This window comes from Mustelus asterias, chromosome 3 (genome assembly GCF_964213995.1).
Source record: "Mustelus asterias chromosome 3, sMusAst1.hap1.1, whole genome shotgun sequence".
Classification (NCBI taxonomy): Eukaryota; Metazoa; Chordata; class Chondrichthyes; order Carcharhiniformes; family Triakidae; genus Mustelus; species Mustelus asterias.
The window spans coordinates 90,605,362-90,629,076 of record NC_135803.1 but is presented as its reverse complement, the minus strand read 5'-3'; the positions used below and the strand labels follow the sequence as shown (position 1 = coordinate 90,629,076).

General features: G+C 46.0%; 1 protein-coding gene and 1 long non-coding RNA gene across 2 annotated transcripts in view; one reads left to right on the top strand and one right to left on the bottom strand.

Annotated features, from left to right (window-relative positions):
* Positions 1–23,715, top strand: part of cacna2d2a (calcium channel, voltage-dependent, alpha 2/delta subunit 2a) — a 1,197,503-nt gene that overhangs the window by 444,179 nt on the left and 729,609 nt on the right. The gene's annotated exons all lie outside the window — the stretch shown is intronic.
* LOC144491463 (uncharacterized) overlaps positions 15,576–23,715 on the bottom strand; it is a 90,235-nt gene continuing 82,095 nt past the window's right edge. The window contains exon 4 of the long non-coding RNA XR_013497450.1: positions 15,576–16,289. This is a non-coding gene — a long non-coding RNA (uncharacterized LOC144491463). The remainder of the gene's footprint in view (positions 16,290–23,715) is intronic.

The following is a 23,715-nucleotide window of genomic DNA, read 5'->3' as shown; positions in this document are numbered from 1 at the left end:
AGTACATCACCCTGTGGTCACCAAACCATCAGGCACCGCGATTTGTTAACAGAAAGGGGTTCCACTCCCTGAATGTACAGCTGGTTTGCAACCACAGAATCAACGTCATGCACATGTGTGTACGCCACCCAGAGAACATGCATGATAGCCTCATCCTCCAGAGCTCAGACATCCCCGTTGTCTTCGAGGACCACCCCAGGCTGCCAGAATGGCTTGTGGGGAACAGGGGCTACCCGCTTAGGGCCTTGCTGATGATGTCAATGGGGAGGCCAGAGATCGAGGCGGGGACCCATTATAATGAGGCCCATGCAGCCACCCGGTCCATCATTGGTGGTGCATCGGGCTCCTGAAGAAGCAGTTCTGCTGTCTGGTCCAGCAGACGGCCCAGCTCTCCCTTGGTAAACCTCGGGGCTACTCTGAGGTGCCGTCTTACTGGTGTGACTGCCTGTGAGTCCATCTTTAGCAATTATATGCAGCTCTCCCTTGTTAACGCCCTACAACTGCAGCCACTTTGCCTGGAAGGTCCATGGAGGGTGGCGAGAATTGCATCGAGGCTTTTTCATTGTACTAAGTGTCATAAGGTTGCGATTCGCAGCTCGCTGAAAAAACCAGAACGAATAGCTCTCATTTTCTCACTCATTCAGCATTTAGAATTTTTTTCATAAGATTGCGTGTGGCCTTTTATCTCAGAATGGGAGAATTTTGCGGATGTGTTTAATTAGGAGAGTATTTTCTGACAAAGCATTCCCCAAGTTTCATCAGTGTTATGGAATTGGTGATGTTCAGTTTGTGTCTCGAGGGGATTTTGTGGAGCCACATGGTGAGTTGATGGGTCTTGGAGATGTTTGTGTATTGCGATGCTCAAGTTGTTGCAGATATGAGTTATTTCTCTGCGTGTTTCAGCATCACGTCAAATGGAGGGAGGGACGATATTTGTGAGGACTGGTAACCACTGAACTGGAATTAATCTCAGATTTCCAGAATTTATCGTCATTACTGTGTGGAGTTGTGTCGGTGTTTTTGGTGTGACAGCTTGAAGCCCATACGGCTGTACAGTACTCAGCAGTAAAGAAGACTAGAGCTACAGTAGAAGTACAAAGGACAGTGCTTTTTGTTTCCTAGTTTGTACTGGCAAACTTGTATGATGTCTATTCAGCACTCATTTGGAGGTGGTGATGATAGGTGAGCAAGCGGTCAAGGGTTATCCCAAGAAAGATGGGAGTTGGGTTATGCCTCACTTTTTCTTGACAGAAGGTGACATTGAGGGTGTTGTTTGCCATGCGATTTTTAAAGCTGAATGCAGAGACGATGGATTTGGCTGGGTTTGGTTGCAGTCTCCACTTGCAGAAATTTTTAGCCATTTTGACAGGTCAGAGTTTAGTGTGGCTTCCACATTCTGGAAAGATTTTGTCTGAGTTGTCAAGGCAAATCATTGGCATAAATAACTTTTCATCGTGATGTGATGGGCATGTTAAAGAGTATCAGTGCCAGGACATAGCCCTGTGGAAGACCATTGCTGAGTGTTCTTGGAGTGCTGACCTTGTCTCGATGCTTGACCTTCATCCTTCTGTTACTTAGAAATGTCCACAGCAGCCAGAGTAGTTTGGCCCAAGGCAGCAGCAGGGACACTTTGAACATCAGTCCATGTTTTCACACAATATCATAGGCTGAAGAAAGATCTTTGATAGCTCTTCCAGTCTTGAGCTTGTGATGAAAATATGTGTCGTTTTGGCAAAGACTTGTCCACAGTAACCACAATGGGGCCTAAAGTCAGGCTTCTCTAGGAGGAGGGGTGAATTGGTAAGTGGTCAAATTATGAAAGGAATGAGCATCTCCAGAAGCTTATAGATTGTACAGAACAGTGAATAGGTTCATCTCCGAGGTTCATCTGCTGGCTTTCCTAGCTTTGGCAGGGACATTATCATCCCCTCAAGCCAGATTTGGGGAATGAGACCATTCTTCACCACAGCCAAGTCGATTGTTTTGCCAGTCAGCAAAGATAGTGCAGGAAGGCTGATGAGATATCATTTCTCCCAGCAATTTTGCCCTTTTTAGTGGTTGTTAGGCCAGTATCCAGTTCCACAAAGATAAAATTGTCTTACAGTGAAGAAGACTCTGAACATCTTGCCATTACTTCTCTGACTTTTTCTTTACCGCTTGTTTATGTTGTCTATTGAGGGATCCCTTTGAGGTGGCTAGTAGTTTGGCAGTAACAGCATTTGAGCTCCCTTATGGGGTAGCAGCCTCTGCTGGCTTTGAACATAAGAACTAGGAGTAGGATTGGCAATTCTGCCCCACAAGTCTGCTTCGCCATTCAATGTGATCATGGCTTATCTCATCTTGGCCTCATCTCCATCTTCCTTTCTGCTCCCCATAACCAATCCTTCACCCCGCCACTAAAAATCTATCTATTTCCTCTTTAAATTTGCTTAGTGTCCTGGCATCCACTGCACTTTGGGGTAGACAATTCCATAGATTCCTTTGAGTGAAGTAATTCTTCCTCATTTATGTTTTAAATCTGCCACCCCTTAGCCTAAAACTATGGCCTCTCATTCTAGAATGTCCAACAAGGGGAAACATCCACTCTTTGGATGCCCCAAGTTTCTTTAGGAGGTTCCAGGCCAACAGCTTGAGTGCATAAAGTCCATGGATTACATGCACTCCAGCCACCATTATTGTCTCTGGTTGTCCAAACATTCAAGTAGTGCTGTGGCTGTTGCTGGGTCTCGGGTTTGCTGGTATTGTAGAAGAAGGGCGGTTAGAGATGAACTTGCTCTAGAACTTCGAAGGAAGTTCTATGCCGCAGCAATAAGCAGGGCCACAAATCTATTATACTGTTTGGTGTCGGGGTGATACAGTGGATGATTTTCTCCACCTTGGCAGTAAATCCAGGAGAATTTGCATCATGGAACTTGTTTTAATGACATGACAGGGATTTCAACCCTCACATGGTAGATAATCAGCATAAGCTGACTGTGTGATAAGTCTGAGAAGAGAAACACCTTCATTTTCTGACAAGACAATGATGAGGTCTAGATTATAGTCTCTCCTGCATCTTGTTGATCAGAAGGTTACAGGATGTTTGATGTCAACAGTGAACATTCTGTACCGACATCCAATCTGTCAAGGCTTCCCCATTGTTAGCATAAGAATCATCCCCCATTCCGAATGGTGACTATTGAAATCTCCCATGTATATGGTGGGGTATTAAGGGGTGGAAGAGCTGGATTAGGCGATTCTTCATTTGGGGATTTTATTGATGTTGGTATGTGTCAAATATATTAGTTTGTCAATCTTAATAGTTGTTGTGGAGATACCTCTCATTTCTGTGCTTGGGCTGCAATATAGTTTTTATTTAATCTTTAATGTAAATAACCAGGCCATATTTTGCATGATGCAAGGTTGTGGTTGGCTTATGACCATAGATCTTGTAACAATGTGCTTGGTCAGCATTAGCAAAATGCATTCCCTGTAACACGAGGACATCAGTGTTCTTTATCTCTATACCTTTTCCATTTTTGCATTTGCGTTCATGGGATGTGGGCAGCACTAGCTAGGCCAGCATTTATTACCGATTCGTAATTGTACTTGAGAAGGTGATGGTGTGTTGCTTTCTTGAATCGCGAATGGTGTTAAAAATTGTACAATTATCAGTGAACATCCCCACTCCTGACCTTATGATGGAGGGAGGGTCATTGATAAAGCAGCTGAAGGTAATTGGGCCGAGGACACTCTGAGAGTCTCCTACAGAGATGTCCACAGACTTAGATATTTGACTTCCAACAACCACAACCATCTTCCTTTGTGCTGGATTGATTCCAACCAGTTGAGAGTTTTCCCTGCCGATTCCCATTGAACCCAATTTTGCTTAGGCTCCTTGATGCCACACTCAAAAATGCTGACTTGATGTCAAGGGCAGTCACTCCCACCTCACCTCTGGAGTTCAGCTCTTTTGACCATGTTTAGATCAAGGTTGTAATAAGATTAGGAACTGAGTAGCCCTGACAGAATCTAAACTGAGCATCAGTGAACTGGTTATTGCTATGTAAGTGCTGCTTTATAGCACTGTCAATGACACTTTGCTGACAATCGAGAGTCAATTGATGAGAGGTAATCGGTTGGGTTGTATTTGTCCTGCTTTTTGTGGACAGGACATACCTGGATAATTTTAACATTGCCAGGTAGATGTCAGTCTTGTAGCTGCACTGGAACAGCTTAGCTAGGGGTATAGCTCGTTCTACAGCATAAATCTTCTGCAGTCTTCCTGGAATGTTATCAAGGCCCGTAGCCTTTGCAGTATCCAGTGCCTTCAGCCATTTGTTGAGATCATGTGGAGTGAAATGAATTGACTGAAGACTGGTGTCTGTGATGCTGGGGACTTAGGAGGAGGCTGAGATGGATCATCAACCTGGCACTGCAGGCTAAAGACTGTTGCAAATGTTTCAGCCTTGTCTTCTGCATTGATGTACTAGGCTCCTCCATCATTGAGGATGGGAATATTTGTGGAGCCTCCTCCTCCAGTTGTTATCATGTAACCAATAATAACATTGGAATGTGTTATAACGTAACCAATGGTAACATGCTATGAGGGTCAGCTGGTCAGCTGACCCGATAGACAATGTAACCAATGGCAAAATGATTTGGTGGTCAGCTGAGGTATAAATAGAAAGCAGATGGAGATTGTGGAGAGCTTGTGTGGCCCAGGGTGTGGCCTGAGTATTGGTGTAATGAGGTTTCTTTATTAAACCCGTTTCTTCGATTTACTTTGTGAAGCTAGTTCTTTTATTGCTTGCAACTGAAGTATCCTTACTGCTGGATGAACACCAGTGAGCTGTTTAACTGTCCACCACCATTCACAGCTAGATGTGGCAGGACTGTAGAGCTTTGATCTGATCCGTTGGTTGTAGGATTGCTCTGCTCTATTGCTTCTGCTGTTTGGCATGCAATTAGTCCTATTCTGTAGCTTCACCAAGGTGACTCCTTATTTTTAGGCAGATCTGACAGCATCTGTGGAGAGAGAATACAGCCACCATTTCGAGTCTGGATGACCCTTTGTCAGAGCTGAGTTTCTCCAGCATTTTCTGCTTTTGTTTCAGATTCCAACATCCACAGTATTTTGCCTTTATCCTTATTTTTAGGTATGCCTGGTGTTGCTCCTGACATGCCCTTCTGCACTCTTCATTGAGCCATTTCATATTTCAATGTCCATTGAATCATAGTTATAGTTGGTTCCCAAGAGACCTAGGGAGGTCATTTGACAAATCCATGTTCTAGGATCCAATCTTCGAATGCTTGGCCTTGAGAGGGTTGTTGTGATTGCTTTGATTTTTATTTTTATTCATTGATCTGAGTGTTATACAGCGATAGATTTGTACTCCAAGTACTGCAGAACCCCAACATTATTGTTTCAAACTCCATAGAGATCAATGACTTGTTTAAAAATTGGAATTTCCCATTAACAGTCGAAAGAGTGAAACAAATGATTAAAACTAAAAATATTTGTAGGCAACTTATGCTCTAAACTAAAGAAAGGAATACTCCCCCATTCCCATTCTTATTTAACCAACTGAATAATTTTAACGGTCTTTTAGATAGAGATTCAATATTCCTAGAATCAATCCAAGCTGATTCTCAGTTCCCGAGGGTTTATTGCAATCTTAATACTCTTTCACAGTGAGGTTTTATTTTCCCAGAGACTTTATTTCTAGCTCAAACTAGGTGACTCCTCCAGCCTTATTTTGCCTCCTAATGAGTTTGGTCTTCTCAATCCAAGCATGAATCCACTTGCATTTCTGCATGGCAAACCATTAAGACTTTTTTGGCCACTAGAGTCTCCAATTTTCCCGGCTCTAGGTAGCAGTATCTGTGACTTTCAGTAATATTCTAAGAAAGCCTGCAACCTGATATTTACAGTGGCTTCCTCGACATCCTTCCCCATTGCAGCATGAATCACATGGGCCTTGTAGCTAGGTAGAATATCCTTGAAAGCCCAACACTTTCATCTTGTAGCTAGAAGAACAATTCAAGGCACAACTGTTTGACAAACAAATTGACATTGTCAACAATTTCCTCAGACTTTGGAGATTCACAGCATCCACTATTAATATACAGGCTGCTTCAATTGCCTTGCACCTTCTCCCTGGTAAAATAATGTCAACCTTCCTTTGATCTCTAACAATCAAACCACCCTGGCTTACTGTAAGGCAGAGTTCAGAACAGGTCACATGCCTCCTTCATTTATCATAAACTTACAGCTACAGTAATCGAATTGAATTAAATCTCATTTAAAGCTACAATAATCTAATGAACTTCGTAATTGTAACAGGTATACAGTGAGAGGCACCTACACACCAGTACTGTACCTCACTGTTGTACAGCAACAACTGCATTCCCCGGCATGGTACCCCAACATTGGATAGTGACAGACCTGTACCCATCAGTACTATGTCCCAGTGTTATACAGTGACAAACCTGTACCACTATCCTGTAACCCATTGTTATAGAGCGACAGACCTGTACCCACCAGTACTACCCGTGTTATACAGTGACAAATCTGCACCAACATCACTGTACGCCAATGTTATAAATTGATAAATCTGTACCCCAGTGCTACACATTGACAAAACTGAAACCCACCAGAACTCTACCCAAGTGTTATGCAGTGATAGCGCTCCACCCCAAGTGTTGTACAGTGATACACCCGTACACACCAGTGGCATGTCCCAATGTTTCACAGTAATAATTTGTACCTGCCAGTACTTGGTGTTACGCAATAGCTAAATCAATCAGTAACAATGGTACAAATTAGTTGATGCCTACATTAATATAGTGACTGCTCTAAAAGAGTTACTCATGGGCTGTGACACATTCTAGGATCTGAAGATATAAAAGGTACTAAATTGTAATAAATCGAGGCCGACTCGATGAGGCTAAAGAACAAAAGGCTTTATTGCCAACGAACAAATAAGTATATTTACAACAGGGTTAGTCAGAATAACTATGCGGCTGTACATTACTCCTTCCTGGCTCCAAAAAGCCAATCCTCCCCTGACCTGGGATATGCACCCTCGCTCTCGATTGGCTCAGCTTCCGGCCTCAATACTACATAGGGTCCGGACTGAATACATGGCCCTTAGAGAATGCTCCCTTAAAGGGACTATGCTACCACATATACTCATGCAATTGTTTTCTTCCTTTGTCTCCGATAATATGTAAAAGCCACAGAAAATGTATGTAAATGCATGAACCATCTAAACCGTTCAATAAATTGGATAAGAATCTGGTCTGTATGTCTAAGTACATTAACCTGACTAAGCAGGACCGTCATGAGCCATGCTGGAAGCAGCAGGGTCCAGGGCTGAACTACAGGAGCTAGGCATAATGCAGTATGACTCAGGCATGACATCTTTATCCCACCCCACTATGGCCAAGACATAAGCAAGCTTCCTGAACCAACATGAAGCCTGGCACAAACAGTGCAATGCAGCCATCTTGACCAATCAGACTTTTTCTGGAGTACTCAGCCATACTGACCCAGCAGTACAGCATTATGAAAGTTCCTACACCACATGGATTGCTGCGGTTTTAGAAGGCAGCTCAGCACTTCCCTCTTGAGCAATTAGGGATGGGCAATAAATGCTGGCCTATAGCAATGCCCACATCCCATGAATGAACAAAAACAAATCTAACTTGATTCAGCCACACCGACACAGCCAGTCACACTGTCATTATTTGTCAGTAATAATTACTGTTGAATGTGCTTCGACTGATATAAGGAAGAACAGATCCCAATGTGGAAGTGTTTTCTTCCCCCTCCCTCCTGAAATTGAGGAACAGTTTATTGGTCATCAGGTACCATTATTTTGATGCTTGTTGTGGTGATTGTCCCTTTAAGGGCAACACGGGCCACGTGACCCATATTTTCTGTTGTGTTGCCCTTAAAGGGACACTCATCATACTTGTCCTTTGAAAAAGGTAGCCTCCACTCATTAGATTAATTTCTTTCTTTTATGGGATGTGAGTGTTACTGACAAGGTCCGCATTTGTATCCATCCCAAATTATCCTTGAGAAGCCTGGGTTTCTGGATTACTACTCAGGTGATGTTGCCACTACACCACCATCTCCCCATCTAGGATAATTAAGATTAAAAGGTGCAGGACATGGGGAATATTTCCTGAGTTATTCTCCAAATACAATAAAATAACTGATGGAATATGTCTTCATAAAAACTCTTCTCATGCCATAAAAAGCTTTACTGATTAAATATTTCAGAGTATCCAATTGTGGAGCAGGCTCTAACTCTGATTGTGGCTGACTCTTGGGCTAGATTGAGATTGCACTAATTAGAAAGAAGTCTCAACAAACAAGACTGAATGTTAGAGAGGAGACAGAGCATAAAATTCTCAGGTCCCTAATTAAGTATCAGCTAATCAGTAAATTGTAAATGTCCCGATTTTTGATTAGTGTTAATGTAATGAGATTCCAAATCTTAGCAAGTGGCATTTTAATTTGATGAACGTGAAGGTTGTGTGCAAGGAGCACCATGAATAGATTTAATTAGTGTTGGTGGTGAGAAATTAGGTGCACTTTTCCTGCACAGTGATGACTCTAATGCTTATTTGTATCATTTCAAAAATATTACCATCTCCCCCCAACAGCTCTGACCCTGTAATACTATTATTGGCTTGTTGGTAGATGATAGAAGTATAAACAAAGTTTGTTCAATAATGGCTCTGAGCTAAAGCCAAAACAGTAAACAGTGGGTTTATTTCAGTTTTGGCCTCTTTGCTGAGTGTTTGAAGTGTATAAAGTGACAGACCTGTACTCTACTCAGGTTTTATACAGTGACAGACTTGTACTCTTGAGTTCCCTACCTCAGTGCTATGCACAAGTGACAGATGGCCCTGTGTGGGTGGGAGTGTTGGGACAAAAAACTGGATTAAAAAAGGAGTCAAGATAGAGGAGAGAGTTCATGGTTGAAATTGTTGAACTCAGTGTTAAGTCCAAAAGGCTTTAAAGTGCCTAATCAGAATAAAAGGTGTTGTTCCTCCAGCTTGCATTGGGCTTCACTGGAACATTGCAGTAGGCCAAGGATAGACATGTGAGCAAGATGTTGAGTTGAAATGGCAAGCAACAGGAAGGTTGGGTGGGGTGGTTGGGGGTGTCATGCTTGCAGACTGAGCAATGGTGTTTCGCAAAGCGGTCACCCCCAGTCTGTGTTCAGTCTCCCCAGTGTAGAGGAGATCACATTGGAAATAGCAAATACAAATTGAAGGAGATGCAAATGAAATCCTGCTTCACCTGAAAGGAGTGTTTGAGGTCAGACAGGAGGTGGGAGGTAAAGGAGCTGGTTGTTGCACCATTTATGATTGCATGGGAAGATGTTGTGGGAAGGGGATGAAGAGTTGGGGATGATGGATGAGTGGACCAAGGTGTTACAGAGGGAGCAGTCCCTGCGAAATACTGACTGGAGGGTTGAGGGGAAGATGTATTTGATGGTGGTATCATGCTAGATATGGCGGAGACTGGTGGGGTGAAAAGTGAAGACAAGCGGTCTCTATCATGGGAGGGGAAGCGGTGGGGGCAGAGGTGCAGGAGATGGGTCGGATCTGGTTGAACACCATATCAATCACAGTGGGGAAGAATCCTCGGTTCAGGAAAAAGGATGACATGTCAGAAGAGTGCCCACATCTTCCACCTTCACACACAGGTTACTTTTTGGTCTCTGATTGTGGTACTCTTTCCATGATATCTTCTTGTGCTTTATGTATATATTTTTGGACTTTCCTTGATTTTACTTGCCATTATATTTTCACATCTTTTTACTTTGCTGTCTGGTCAACCCCTCTGTTTGAACTCAATTGTTCTCCAATATCCTGTACTCTTCACCCTTCCCCAAATTCCTGTCCTCTCCCCCACAATGATCTCCCTTCTCTCCTCCCTCCCCCTCCAACATCACTCTGGCCCAATCTCTATCCTTTGGCTTGTACAATTGGCTGTCCTCTTCAAACATCCTCTGTAAATCTCCTGTCCTCGTCCCAACTCCAATCTCCTGTGCCCTTTCCTGACTCTGATCTCCTGTGTCCTCCTCACCCAACCTTCTGCCTCATCCCTCCCGCTGCTCTCCTGTCCTGATCACCGCCGATCTGCTGTCTGCATTAGGAGGAATGGGAGGAAACAGCTAATAACAGGTATGAATCAAACTGTATCAGGTTAGCACTCTTAATTATGTAATGGACTATTTTTAAAGCAAAGAGAAAGTACTGCAAAATTAGATTGTAATACACTGCCCCATTGCGCGGGTTCATGGCAGATCTTACGTTCGGTGATATACAAATGAATTTGAGCAAAAGCACAAGAGATAAATGCCTCTCAAAACTAGATCAATTCTGGGTTCATTTTGCGCTTGGATTGTTGCTTTCAGCCAAGGCGGAAAGACTATGCCTGCTCAGGGGCCATATCCAATGAGCCTTATACTTCCTGCAGAATTGGAACTGATAGATCCCCCTCCTTAGTGCAGGAGATATGAATATAGCAATACCTGTTCATGCCCTAGATTAGATCAGTTAATTGATCTCAGACCATGAGTGCAACCCAACACTTTCCTGCTTCCAGCTCAGTAACGCGCTTTATTGGGGGGAGTTTGCGGCAGGTCGGAATGGTAGAAGGGCGAAAAATCGAGTGCAATCTCAAAACAGGATTTATTCCAGCAAGATTTCCCTGTCCGATTGTCCCTATCTCCACCAGCGAGATTATAGTAAATTTAAATATGATTAGCGGGGCTCTCTGCTGGAACAACCCCCCACGCTAGAATATCTTCTCCGCCCCCTCAGCAGCTTCAGAAAACACAACATGCCGGGGGCGCACAGTAAGTTAAGCCCCCCAGGGTAGAGGGTGATACACAGGCAATGCCGGGGGCTGGGCTCCCACTGGGGAGGTTTGGGTGAGGGGGGAGTGTGGTGCCGTGTCTGGAAAGGGGTGTTTCTGTGTCTGTTTAATTTTGATAAGGGGGACAGCGATGTCTGTGGGTAGGGGGGGGGGGAGGTGGATAAGAGGGACAGTGATGTGTGTGGGTAGTGGGGGGGGGGGTGGATAAGGGGGACAGTGATGTGTGTGGGTAGTGCGGGGGGTGGATAAGGGGGACAGCGATGTGTGTGAGTAGTGCGGGGGTGGATAAGGGGGACAGTGATGTGTGTGGGTAGTGGGGGGGTGGATAAGGGGGACAGTGATGTGCGTGGGTAGTGGGGGGGGGATGGATAAGAGGGACAGTGATGTGTGTGGGTAATGGGGGGGGTGGATAAGGGGGACAGTGATGTGTGTGGGTAGTGGGGGGGGTGGATAAGGGGGACAGTGCTGTGTGTAGGTAGTGGGGGGGCGGTGGATAAGGGGGACAGCGATGTGTGTGAGTAGTGCAGGGGGTGGATAAGGGGGACAGCGATGTGTGTGAGTAGTGCGGGGGGTGGATAAGGGGGACAGTGATGTGTGTGGGGGCCACATCTGCCAACATGATGTTGTGGGACTTACCTCCTGGTTTTCTTCCAAGTGTTCGAAAATGTTTTACACACCGCTTTTCCCACCCGAGTCAAATTTAGAAAATTGAGCCAAAGGGCCCGATTTTATCATTTTCATTCTAAGTGCTGAATCTGGGCGTAATGCAGATCTGACTTGGAAATCTGTTTTCAGGCACCCCCATATGCACTCAACCTGAAAAAAAAATCGGCAGTCCCATTCGCGCTGTGGGCGGGGCTTAGCGTGGCCAAAATGATCGGAGCTCTGAACAGCACATGCGCAGTTAGAAAAAATTTGAAAAGGTGCGCCTGTGTCAGATCGCTCCTGGGCCGCAGAAAGTGGAGAAAGCGGCTCGGGAGTGAAAAGCGAGAGCGATGGCCCCCACACACATCACTGTCCCCCTTATCCACCCCCCAGTACCCACAGACATCGCTGTCCCCCTTATCAACCCCCCCGCTACCCAGACCGATCGCCACCCCTGCCCCCTTCCCCCCCCACCAATCACCCGCAGAGTGGCAGCGGATCCCTTGCCCCCACCAGAGATCCATCTGACCCCCCCCACCAGAGATCCATCTGCCTCCCCCCCACCAGAGATCCATCTGCCCCCCCCCCCCCTCCCACCAGTGAGCGATTGGGCCTCCCCCCCCAACACCAGAGATACATCTTACCCGCATCCCTCCTCCCTCCCCCTCCCCCCCCCCCCCCCCCCCCCCCGCCGTCACCAGACAACGATCTGGCCTCACTCCCCCCCCCACCCCCAGACAACGATCCGGCCTCACTCATCACCCCCTCCCCAGAGAATGGTCTGGCCTCACTCACCACCCCCCTCAGAGGAACATCTGACCTGCCTCCTCCTCCTCCCTCCCCACCAGACAACGATCAGCCCCCCACCCCCCCCCCCCCCCCCCCCCCACCACCAGACAATTATCGGCCCTCGCCCCCCCCGCCCCCACCAGAGATACATCTGACCCGCCTCCTCCTCCCCACCCGCCCCCCCCCCCTCCCCCCGCAACCAGACAACGTTCTGGCCTCACTCCCCTCCCCCACCCCCCCCAAACCAGAGAATGATCAGGCCCGCCTCCCTCCTTCCCCCCACCACTGATCTGAGTCAGAGAGCCGTTGGAAGCACTGAACGCGCTCTTCAGCAGCTGGAGCGCCCGATTCAGACTTTTATTTAGCAGGTCCATTACGGCGCGGATCTGGATTGGCAAACGCGGTGGTAAAGGGGGACATGCTGATTAAAGTTGAGCGGGCAGTTCATTAATTCAATTTAAATGCATGCAATTTAAATGGACGCGGGCGCAGATCGCGTTAATGGCCTCACACCCGACTTTACCACGTTTTTGTGCCTGAAAACGGGCGCGACGCAATGGTAAAATCGGGCCCATAGTGTTCTCCTTCAGTTCGCCTTCAGAAATCCAAAAAGGCGCTACAGAATGATGAGGGGGCCAGGAATCATTGCACCCAATTGACTTAACATATAAATCCTTACTGGAAGGCAATAGATTTGATTTGATTTGATTTATTATTATTGCCACATGTATGAGTATAGAGTGAAAAGTATTGTTTCTTGAGTGCTATACAGACAAAGCATACTGTTCGTAGAGAAGGAAACGAGAAAGTGCAGAATGTAGTGTTACAGTCATAGCTAGAGTGTAGAGAAAGAACAACTTAATGCATGATAGGTCCATTCAAAAGTCTGATGGCAGCAGGGAAGAAGCTTTTCTTGAGTCAGTTGGTATGTAACCTCAGACTTTTGTATCTTTTTCCTGATGGAAGAAGGTGGAAGAGAGTATGCCGGGATGTGTGGGGTCAGTAATGATGCTGACTGCTTTTCCGAGGCAGTGGAAAATGTAGACAGAGTCAATGGATGGGAGGCTGGTTTGCGTGATGGACTCGGCATCATTCACGACCCTTTGTAGCTTCTTGGAGTCTTGGGCAGAGCAAGAGCCATACCAAGCTGTGATACAACCAGAAAAAATGCTTTCTACGGTGCATCTGTAAAAGTTAGTGAGAGTCGTAAGTGGACATGCTAAATTTCCTTAGTCTTCTGAGAAAGTAGAGGCATTGGTGAGCTTTCTTAACTATAGTGCTATCATGGGGGGATGAGGACAGGTTGTTGGTGATCTGGACACCTAAAACTTGAAGCTCTCGACCATTTCTACTTCATCGCCGTTAATGTGAAGAGGGGCATGTTCTCCAATACGCTTCCTGAAGTCGATAACTATCTCCTTCATTTTGTTGACGTTGAGGGAGAGATTATTGTCGCCACACCAGTTCACCAGATTCTCTATCTCATTCCTGTACTCTATCTTGTCATTGTTTAAGATCCGACCCACTATGGTGGTGTCATCAGCAAACTTGAAAATCAAATTGGAGGAGAATTTGATCACAGTCATAGGTGTATAAGGTGTATAGTAGGGAACTGAGGGCACAGCCTTGTGGGGCACTGGTGTTGAGGATGATCATGGAAGAGATGTTGTTGCCTATCCTTACTGATTGTGGTCTGTGGGTTAGGAAGTTCAAATTCCAGTTGCAAGGGAGGTGCCGAGGGCTAGGCCATGGAGTTTGGAGATGAGGTTCGTAGGAATAATGGTGTTGAAGGCTGAGCTGTTGTCAATAAATAGGAGTCTGACATAGGTGTCCTTGTTATCTAGATATTCCAGAGTTGAGTGCAGGGCTAGGGAGATGGCATCTGCTGTGGATCTGTTGCGGTGGTAGGCGAACTGTAGTGGATCCAGGCAATCTGGGAGGCTGGAATTGATTTGTGCCATGACTAACCTTTCGAAGCACTTCACAATGATGGATGTCAGAGCCACCGGATGATAGTCATTAAGGCACGCTGCTTGGTTTTTCTTTGGTACCGGAATGGTCGCCATGAAGCAGATAGAGACATCAGATTGTTGTAAAGAGAGGTTGAAGACGTCTGTGGACCCGCCAGCTGGTCCACGCAGAATCTGAGTGATCATCTGGGTACCCAGATATATTTTACTCTCATCTGGGTACTCACCTGAAGAAGGGGCTTAGAGCCTCGAAAGCTTGTGTGGCTTTTGCTACCAAATAAACCTGTTGGACTTTAACCTGGTGTTGTTAAACTTCTTACTGTGTTTACCCCATTCAGGCCAGTCGCTTTCTGTGGGTTGACCTTCGAAAAGGCTGCTCTGACATCTGCAATGGTGACCTCAGATACAAGTTCTTCCGGGGTGACCTCTTGCTCAAAACGGGCACAGAATGCATTATTTTTTAATAGGATCTTGAATCTTGGAGTTGGATCTTGTTCCAGTGGTTATTGTGGTCGTCCAGGCCAACATTTTGACAAGGCATCTGTATCAAGCATCAGAGCAGCTGGTAAATTAAATTTCCTGTTTAGTGTCGAATCAGAAATGATCAGTAACTTGGAGACATGGGGACAGACATAGCATAAATGATCATGATATGTTTACATTTGAAATAATGATGAGATTAATACCATAGAACAACAGAATTAGTGTGGCAGGAAAGGTTTAAAACAGGAGAGAGGAGCTGCAATTATATATTGAGGATGTAGTGGTTGATAAAACAGTTGTGAACAATAGCTTCTGTCAAAGCTATCACAAAGCATTTACTTGAAAAATATAACTTTGTACAGATATTGAGACATCGGGTTAAAATAGAGTGAAGAATGTTTAGCAATGAAAGCGTTACAAACCTTAATGTCCTGCCGTTCACTAAAGTAACTAATCTACTCTTGATTTGAATTAAAATTGTCACTGAATCTGATTTGAAATTTTGTATATTTTATATTATTTTATTTTACGCACAAGAGAGACAGGCAAATTGTATTTCTTTACTCTCACCAGCTGTCTGTTAAAACAAAGGAGTTTTGAATTAGCTTTAATGTACGTGGTGGTGTGTTTTTCCAAACCCTCAGTTTATGTGATTCAATTTTACTAATAACTTGCAGCAAACTCACGTTATGATTGCCTCAGGAAGTTAGTTTATTTGACATTCAAAACCCAAGGGAGGAGAGTTTACAAATTTCCACTAACCACACACATACATTGAGGAGGGGGTAAAGGAAAAGAGAGCAATACAACATAAATATTCGTTCATGTGATTTCCAGAGTCCAAGAAATCAAATTCCAGAGGGTGTTTCCTTCTTGGCGGAGCTTATGGTTGGAGACAACAACACAAAAATCTTTGAATACCACTGCAAAACGATAGGCTTTTGATGCTTCGACTGCTTGATAGGTGTTGATCAGAGATTTTTTTTTAAACCAAATAGTCATCAAGGAGTTAAGAGATAGTAACGAACTGCTTGCTCAGCCAGGCAGCTGGATTCCTTTCCAGTTAATGTTAAACAGCAGTTTGCATCTGAGGCCAAAGGAGTAATGTTACAAATGTCCAAAAGATCAGTGGCTTGCGACATGTAACATGGTCCATTAATGGTTAATTACAGCTTAACAATTAGTTACTGTTCTTCTGGTCAGGATTTCATTTTTCACTCAATGGTTGTCTTTTGAAATGGGCCTGGACAGTCCCCGGTGTGAGATGAATCTGTTAACAGCTCTGCAGGCATAACAAGTTTCCATCTCTCTCCGTTGTGATTGTTCAGGTTGGGGACCAAGCTCGTCTGCACTTCCTCTGCTTTTGTTGATTACAATGTGATTCCACAGGCTAAAAGAGGGATTATGTTGTATGTGTAACTCTGCTGGTAGTTCCTAGAATAAAGGGCCAATCTTGTGCCCTTGTGATTTGTGGCAGCCATTTTATTTGTTCAGCAGAAAGTCAATTTTTCAACCTGGCAAAAGAATAAAATCTTGGATTTATTTTCATTTCACATGGATCCAGCACTGTACAGGTCGTATTGTTTGCTTCAGCAAAAGATAACTGGGTATTGATGACATCATGGAGAAAACCTTTTTTAAATTTATTCAAGATATGTGGGCTTGGCTAACTGGGCCAGCATTTTATGTGCATTCCTAATTTGCCTTGAAAAGGTGGTGAGCTGCCTTCTTGAAACACTGCAGTCCATGGAGTGTAGGTGCATCCATAGTGCTAGGGAGGGAATTCTCGGACTTTGACCCAGTGACAGTGATATATTTTCAAGTCAGGATGGTGAGTAGCTTGGAGGGGAACTTACAGGTGGTGGTGTTCCTATGTATCTGCTGCCCTTTTTCTTCTAGATGTTAGTGGTCTTGGGTTTGGAAGGTGCTGCCTAAGGAACCTTGGTGAGTTCCTGTAGTGCATCTTGTAGATGGTACACATTGCTGCCACTGTGCATTGGTGGTGGAAGAAGTAAGTGTGTGTGTGATGGTTGCCAATGAAGCATTGTCCTGGATGATGTTAGGCTTCTTGAGTGTTGTAGAGACTGCACTTATCCAGGCAAGTGGAGAGTATCCCATCACACTCCTGTTTGTGGCTTGTAGATTGTGAGTTACTGACTGCAAGATTCCCAGCCTCTGATCTGCTCTTGTAGCCACAGTATTCATATGGCTAGTCCAGTTAATTTTCTGGTAAATGGTAATCCCCAGGGTTGTTACACCAATTTATTGTGTGGCCAACATCTTGAGAATGTGTGGCTGATTGGGGACTATAACTATCCATTATAGACATGGCCACATGCCCTATTGTAATACCCAGGACCAACACTGAAAAATCTATATAATGAGGTGCCCACAGGAACAGACCATAAGCTTATTTGAAGTCTCAGGTGCCTGAATTGATCAGATCAGTAGGAGTGTAGATAACCAAGATGCCCACAATCAATGCTGCTCCCTGTATCTTACACAGTGTTGCCTTGCAAAGGTACCTTGTCATTGAGCAAGCAGCAGATGACCAACAGCAGCAATCACTGGTAGATAATTCAATCCAAGGGTCAAAAGACACAACCAATCACTTCCCCAGATTCCTAATACAGAATCCAATAATTGCTGGCACACCTGGCACAATGCACAAGTCATCTGTACATCTATGCCATAACCTAGCCAAATGCACACAAATAACATTGCATTTATATAATGTCTTTAATATAATAAAACATCACCAGATGCTTAACATGCACATTAAATCAGAAGATCTTTTAACACTGAGCTCCAGAAAGGGATATCAAGGCAGAAATCCAAAAGCTTGAGAACAGAGAACTTTTTCCAATGTGGCTAGTTTGAAGATCTACACAATTTGTAATTAATGATTGTCATGTCATAAAGGAGACCAAGGTAGAGAAGCTAAATGGTTTAGAGAGGATATTCCTGAGCTTATGGCCAATGCAGCTCAAAGCACAGCCATCAATGGTGGAGTCTTTAGGATTATGGATGTATAAGATGACAGAATTGGACAAGTGCAGAGATTTCAAAGGGACTGAAGGAGATTACAGAGGTAGGGAGGGGTGAGGCCATGGAGCATTTCAAAGGCACAGATGAGTATTTTAAAACTGAGGCACTTTTGGGCTGAGAGCCAATGTAGGTTAGCAAGCACAGAGGTGATGGGTGCACACAACTTGGTGGGAGTTATGATGCAGCAGAGGTTTGAATGGACGGAGATTTATTTAAGCTGGAAATGTAGCAGCTGAGTAGGAGAGTGCTGGATGAATTAAGTCTTGAAGCATCAAACACCTTGTCATAGCCATAGCTCTGCATCATGACCATCAATACAGTAGCCTTATTTCTCTGATATTTGATTCTGCCTCATCCCAAATGACCATGACCTGTTAATTCAACCTTTATTCATCCTAACACTACATGATGGGCCCTATTTTACCATTCGGAGTCTCAGGGCCGGATCCAGGCGTAATACAGATCCGAGCCCGGAATCCTCTTTGCAGCGCGCCCATATGCTTTTTGCTGGCTCCAGTCTGATCCGCGGAGTGGGCGGGGCTTAGCGCTGCTGGAACGATCGGAGCTCTGAACTGCGCATGCGCAGTTTGAAAAAAAATCTGAAGCAGTGCGCCCGTGTCGGATCGCTCCCGAGCTGCAGAAAGCGGAGAAAGCGGCCCGGGAGCGACAAGCAGCAGCGAGGGTGTATCTCGGGGGGGGCGCAGATGGATCTCTGTTGGGGGGGTAGGGGGGCAAGGGTGGCGATCAGTCTGGGTAGCGGGGGGTGGTGGATAAGGGGGACAGTGATGTGTGTGTCCCCCTTATTAACCCCCCCCCCCCCCCCACTACCCAGACCGATCGCCACCCCTGCCCACCCTTCCCCCCCCACCAGAGATCCATCTGCCCCCCCCACCAGAGATCCATCTGTCCCCCCCTCCAGAGATCCATCTGCCCCCCCTCCAGAGATCCATCTGCCCCCCCCTCCCCGAGATACATCTAACCCGCCTCCTCCTCCTCCCCCCCTCCCAACCAGACAACGATCTGACCTCACTCCCCTCCTCCCCCCCCAACCAGACAACGATCTGACCTCACTCCCCTCCTCCCCCACCCAACCAGACAACGATCTGACCTCACTCTTCTCCTCCCCCCGCCCCCCAACCAGACAACGATCTGACCTCACTCCCCTCCTCCCCCCTCCAACCAGAGAATGCTCTGACGCGCCTCCACCTCCCGCCCCCCGCCACTGATCTGAGCCAGAGAGTCGTTGGAAACACTGAACGCGCTCTTCAGAGGCTGGAGCACCCGACTCAGACTTTTATTTAGCAGGTCGTTAAAAGCGCGGATCTGGATCGGGCCGTGGAGTGGTAAAGGGGGATTTGGTGGTAGAGTTGGGCACGCGGTTCATTAAGTTGATTTAAATGCATGCAAATGCATTTAAATTGTCGGGCCGCCCGATTCGGGCACGGGCCGGACCCGCGCCCGAATCGGGTGTCGGTAAAGGCCCGACGCCCGATTTTACCGCGATTTAGGGCCTGATGTGTCTTCAGTATATTTTACCTCTAGCATTTCAACTTCGTGACTGCATTTTTCGTGTTTTTTATTTCATAACATTTACAACTAACATTTAGCAACTAAGTCTCAATATGTACAGACTATGGTTTTGACGAGTAGGGCTCAGCAGTTAAAGGGCATCTTGTACTGGACACACAAGTAGCTGGGTACAGTTGCTCCAGTTGTACTTGCACTGTCTTCTCCTCAGGTGTGCTCTGTTTTTCACCAAATGCTCTTTCCTGCAATTCATCAACTACCAGCATGGAGTTAATGTATCAGTATGTACCAGGAGTTCTGGAAATTGGGATTTGTCTGTGTTTGGGGATCAGTCAGTGTCGGTTACGGGTCTTGGTTTTTGTTTGTTGACACAATGCTTTAAGCACAGAAACTGCTCCCCTTCAAAGACTAAGAACATTTTGGAAGAATCTGTGATTTTTAAAAGAGACTATCCTTTAAAAGGTTAATGCAAGGACTCGGGTTGGTGCTGTTCCTGGAAAAGATAGCGTTTTACAAAAAAAGGTAATCAAGCAGTTTTAAAGAAGCTGGAAACCTCTTGACCCTGGTGGACTGCTTACAAAAAGGTCACATGCAGCAAATATCCAGGTTTGGGCTGACAAGTGGCAAGTAACAGTCGCACCAAACATGTGTCAGGAAATGACCATCTCCAACAAGAGAGGATCTAACCATTGCCCCTTGACATTCAATGGCATTACCATCGCTGAATTCCCCCACTATCATTTACCACAAGCTGAACTGGATTAGCCATATGAATACTGTGGCTATAAGAGCAGGCCAGAGGCTGGGGATTCTCCGACTTGTAACTCACCTCCTGACTCCCCAAAGCCTGCCAACATTTAAAAGACACAAATCAGGAGAGCGATGGAATACTCTCCACTTGTCTGCGTAAGTGCAGCTCTAACAACACTCAAGAAGCTTGACACCATCCAGGACAGAGCAGCCCTGCTTGACTGGCACCCCATCCACAAAAATTCACTTCCTCCACCACCGAGGCACAGTGGCAGCCATGTGCACCAACTACACAGCAGGAACTCAGCAAGGCTGCTCAGGCAGTACTTTCCAAACCCACGACCACTGCCATCCAGCAGGACGAGAGCAGCAGATACCTGGGAACACCAACTACATAGAGATTTCCCTCCAAGCCACTCACCATCCTGATTTGGAAATATATCGCCACTGTTCCTTCACTGTCACTGGGTCAAAATCCTGGAATTCCCTCCCAAACAGCACTGTGGATGTACCTACACCTCAAGGACTGCAGCGGTTCAAGAAGGTAGCTCACTATCACTTTTATGTTAATAAAGTCTGCCTGTGTATTTGAGAAGTCTGATTTTCTAATAAACTAATAATTTTATTGTTTATTTAAGAAACCTGGGCATTCTGTGATTCATAGGTAAAGCACGTATTTGGCTGTAGTGCTAGCTAGAAAATTCATTTAAATATATGTTGTGACCTGTGGAGTAGTGGAGCTGGAGACAGACAGTACACTCCTCCGATCTCTGCTGTAACAATATTCTCAAGAGTTGGAGTCATTGCTCCATTAAAAAGGCTACAGCACAGAAGGAAGCCATTCAACATGTTGTGCCTGTGCCGGCTGTCTACAAGAGCAACTCAGTTCATTTCACTTTACCATCCTTTCCCCGTAGCCCAGGCATCGCGAGAAGTGGTTGCGAGTGGACTCGGGCCACATTTGATGCCGCAAAAGAGGTACTCGCCGGGAAGGCTGAAGGCAGTGGTCACGAGGGGACTCGGGCTACAGTCAAAAGCTAGGTATAGGAGAGGGTTTCCTCCACTAGGAGCACTGAGACCGTTGGAAGGGAAGCGATTGTGAGGGGACTTGGACTACAGCCGACAAGAAGAGTAGGGGAGCACATACGGCGAGGGGGTAGCGGTGCAAAGTGTGCTAAAAAGCGTCTACAGAACGTGAAGGCCGGAAAATCCCCTGCCAACGGAAACAGTAAATGGCGGGCCAGTTCAGGGCAATGGGGCCTTTCAACAGATATGGGGAGCTGGATGCTATACATGGAGCATTTCTACTCTTTTATTTAAAGGCAAATAAGGTAGATTAAGAGCTTGCAGTAGCAGTTTTCTTATGCTTTAAGGAGTAAAACATTTGCGATATTAAGAAGCCGCATAAACCTGCGAAACCCGCAGAGAACCCCTAGCAGAGTGGTGCGAAGTACTAAGGAATCATTATGCCCCAAAGTCACTTATAAAAGCGGAATGTTTCTGATTTTATAAGAGAACGCAATTGGAAGGTGAATCCATCGCGCAATTTGTGGGAATGTTGAAGAGACAGAATCATAGAATCCCTACAGTGCAGAAGGAGGCCATTTGGCCCATCGAGTCTGCACCGACCACAATCCCACCCAGGCCCTATTCCCGTAACCCCACATATTTACCTTGCTAATCCCCTGACACGAGGGTCAATTTAGCATGGCCAATCAACCTAACCCGCACATCTTTGGAGTGTGGGAGGAAACAGGAGTATCCAAAGGAAACCTATGCAGACACGGGGAGAATGTGCAAACTCCACACAGACAGTGACCCAAGGCCGGAATTGAACCGGGTACCTGGCGCTGTGAGGCAGCAGTGCTAACCACTGTGCCACCCGACAGGCTGAGCACTGCGAATTTGGCATTTTCCTAGAGGATGCCTTGAGGAACCGTTTGGTGTTGGGCTTCACAATGAAGTAATACAACCGAACAATACAACTGCTGACAAACAGAAGGCGAGATTTTAATGTGGGTTTTGAGATAGCTACTTACATGGAACTGGCTGCAATTGAAGCAACACAGTTGGGTGTCAGTACACAAGGTAGCTGAAATGCAACAGAACATGGTGTCAACCATAGAATGCCACTGCTGTGGCAAGTCCGGTCACAAAGAGTCCACATGTTGGACTCACGCAGCCCAATGCCACTGGTGTAAAACGGGTGGGTATATTGCCCAAAATTGTAGGGCACAATTAAAAAAAGAAAAGGAAAGGCAGAGAGAGAGGAACCTGAAGACCAGGCACAAGATACATGCTGCCAGCCAAGAAAGGGACAGGGAGTCCGCCAAATCACCAAAGGGTGCAGAAGAATCCAAATCAACAGAATTTCACTTGAATATATTATCAGTTCAGGAGAAGCTGATAGATTCTGGTCCTTCCCCCAGCTAAAAGAGAAGGTAATCAAAATGGATGGAGCGGAGAAGCTACGGCATCTCCTCCGGAGCCTTCAACATGTCATTGATGAAGACGAACATCTCGCCAAGGCCATCCCCACACCCCCACTTCTTGCCTTCAAACAACCGCACAACCTCAAACAGACCATTGTCCGCAGCAAACTACCCAGCCTTCAGGAGAACAGTGACCAAGACACCACACAACCCTGCCACAGCAACCTCTGCAAGACGTGCCGGATCATCGACACAGATGCCATCATCTCACGTGAGAACACCATCCACCAGGTACACGGTACATACTCTTGCAACTCGGCCAACGTTGTCTACCTGCTACGCTGCAAGAAAGGATGTCCCGAGGCATGGTACATTGGGGAAACTATGCAGACGCTGCGACAACGGATGAATGAACACCGCTCGACAATCACCAGGCAAGACTGTTCTCTTCCTGTTGGGGAGCACTTCAGCGGTCACGGGCATTCGGCCTCTGATATTCGGGTAAGCGTTCTCCAAGGCGGCCTTCGCGACACACGACAGCGCAGAGTTGCTGAGCAGAAACTGATAGCCAAGTTCCGCACACACGCGGACGGCCTCAACCGGGATATTGGGTTCATGTCACACTATTTGTAACCCCCACAGTTGCGTGGACCTGCAGAGTTTCACTGGCTGTCTTGTCTGGAGACAAGGTCCCCCATGGTCGGCTTATGATGAAAGTAAGGAGGTGTGGGATAGAGGGAAAGTTGGCCGATTGGATAGGTAACTGGCTATCTGATCGAAGACAGAGGGTGGTGGTGGATGGAAAATTTTCGGACTGGAGGCAGGTTGCTAGCGGAGTGCCGCAGGGATCGGTGCTTGGTCCTCTGCTCTTTGTGATTTTTATTAATGACTTAGAGGAGGGGGCTGAAGGGTGGATCAGTAAATTTGCTGATGACACCAAGATTGGTGGAGTAGTGGATGAGGTGGAGGGCTGTTGTAGGCTGCAAAGAGACATAGATAGGATGCAAAGCTGGGCTGAAAAATGGCAAATGGAGTTTAACCCTGATAAATGTGAGGTGATTCATTTTGGTAGGACTAATTTAAATGTGGATTACAGGGTCAAAGGTAGGGTTCTGAAGACTGTGGAGGAACAGAGAGATCTTGGGGTCCATATCCACAGATCTCTAAAGGTTGCCACTCAAGT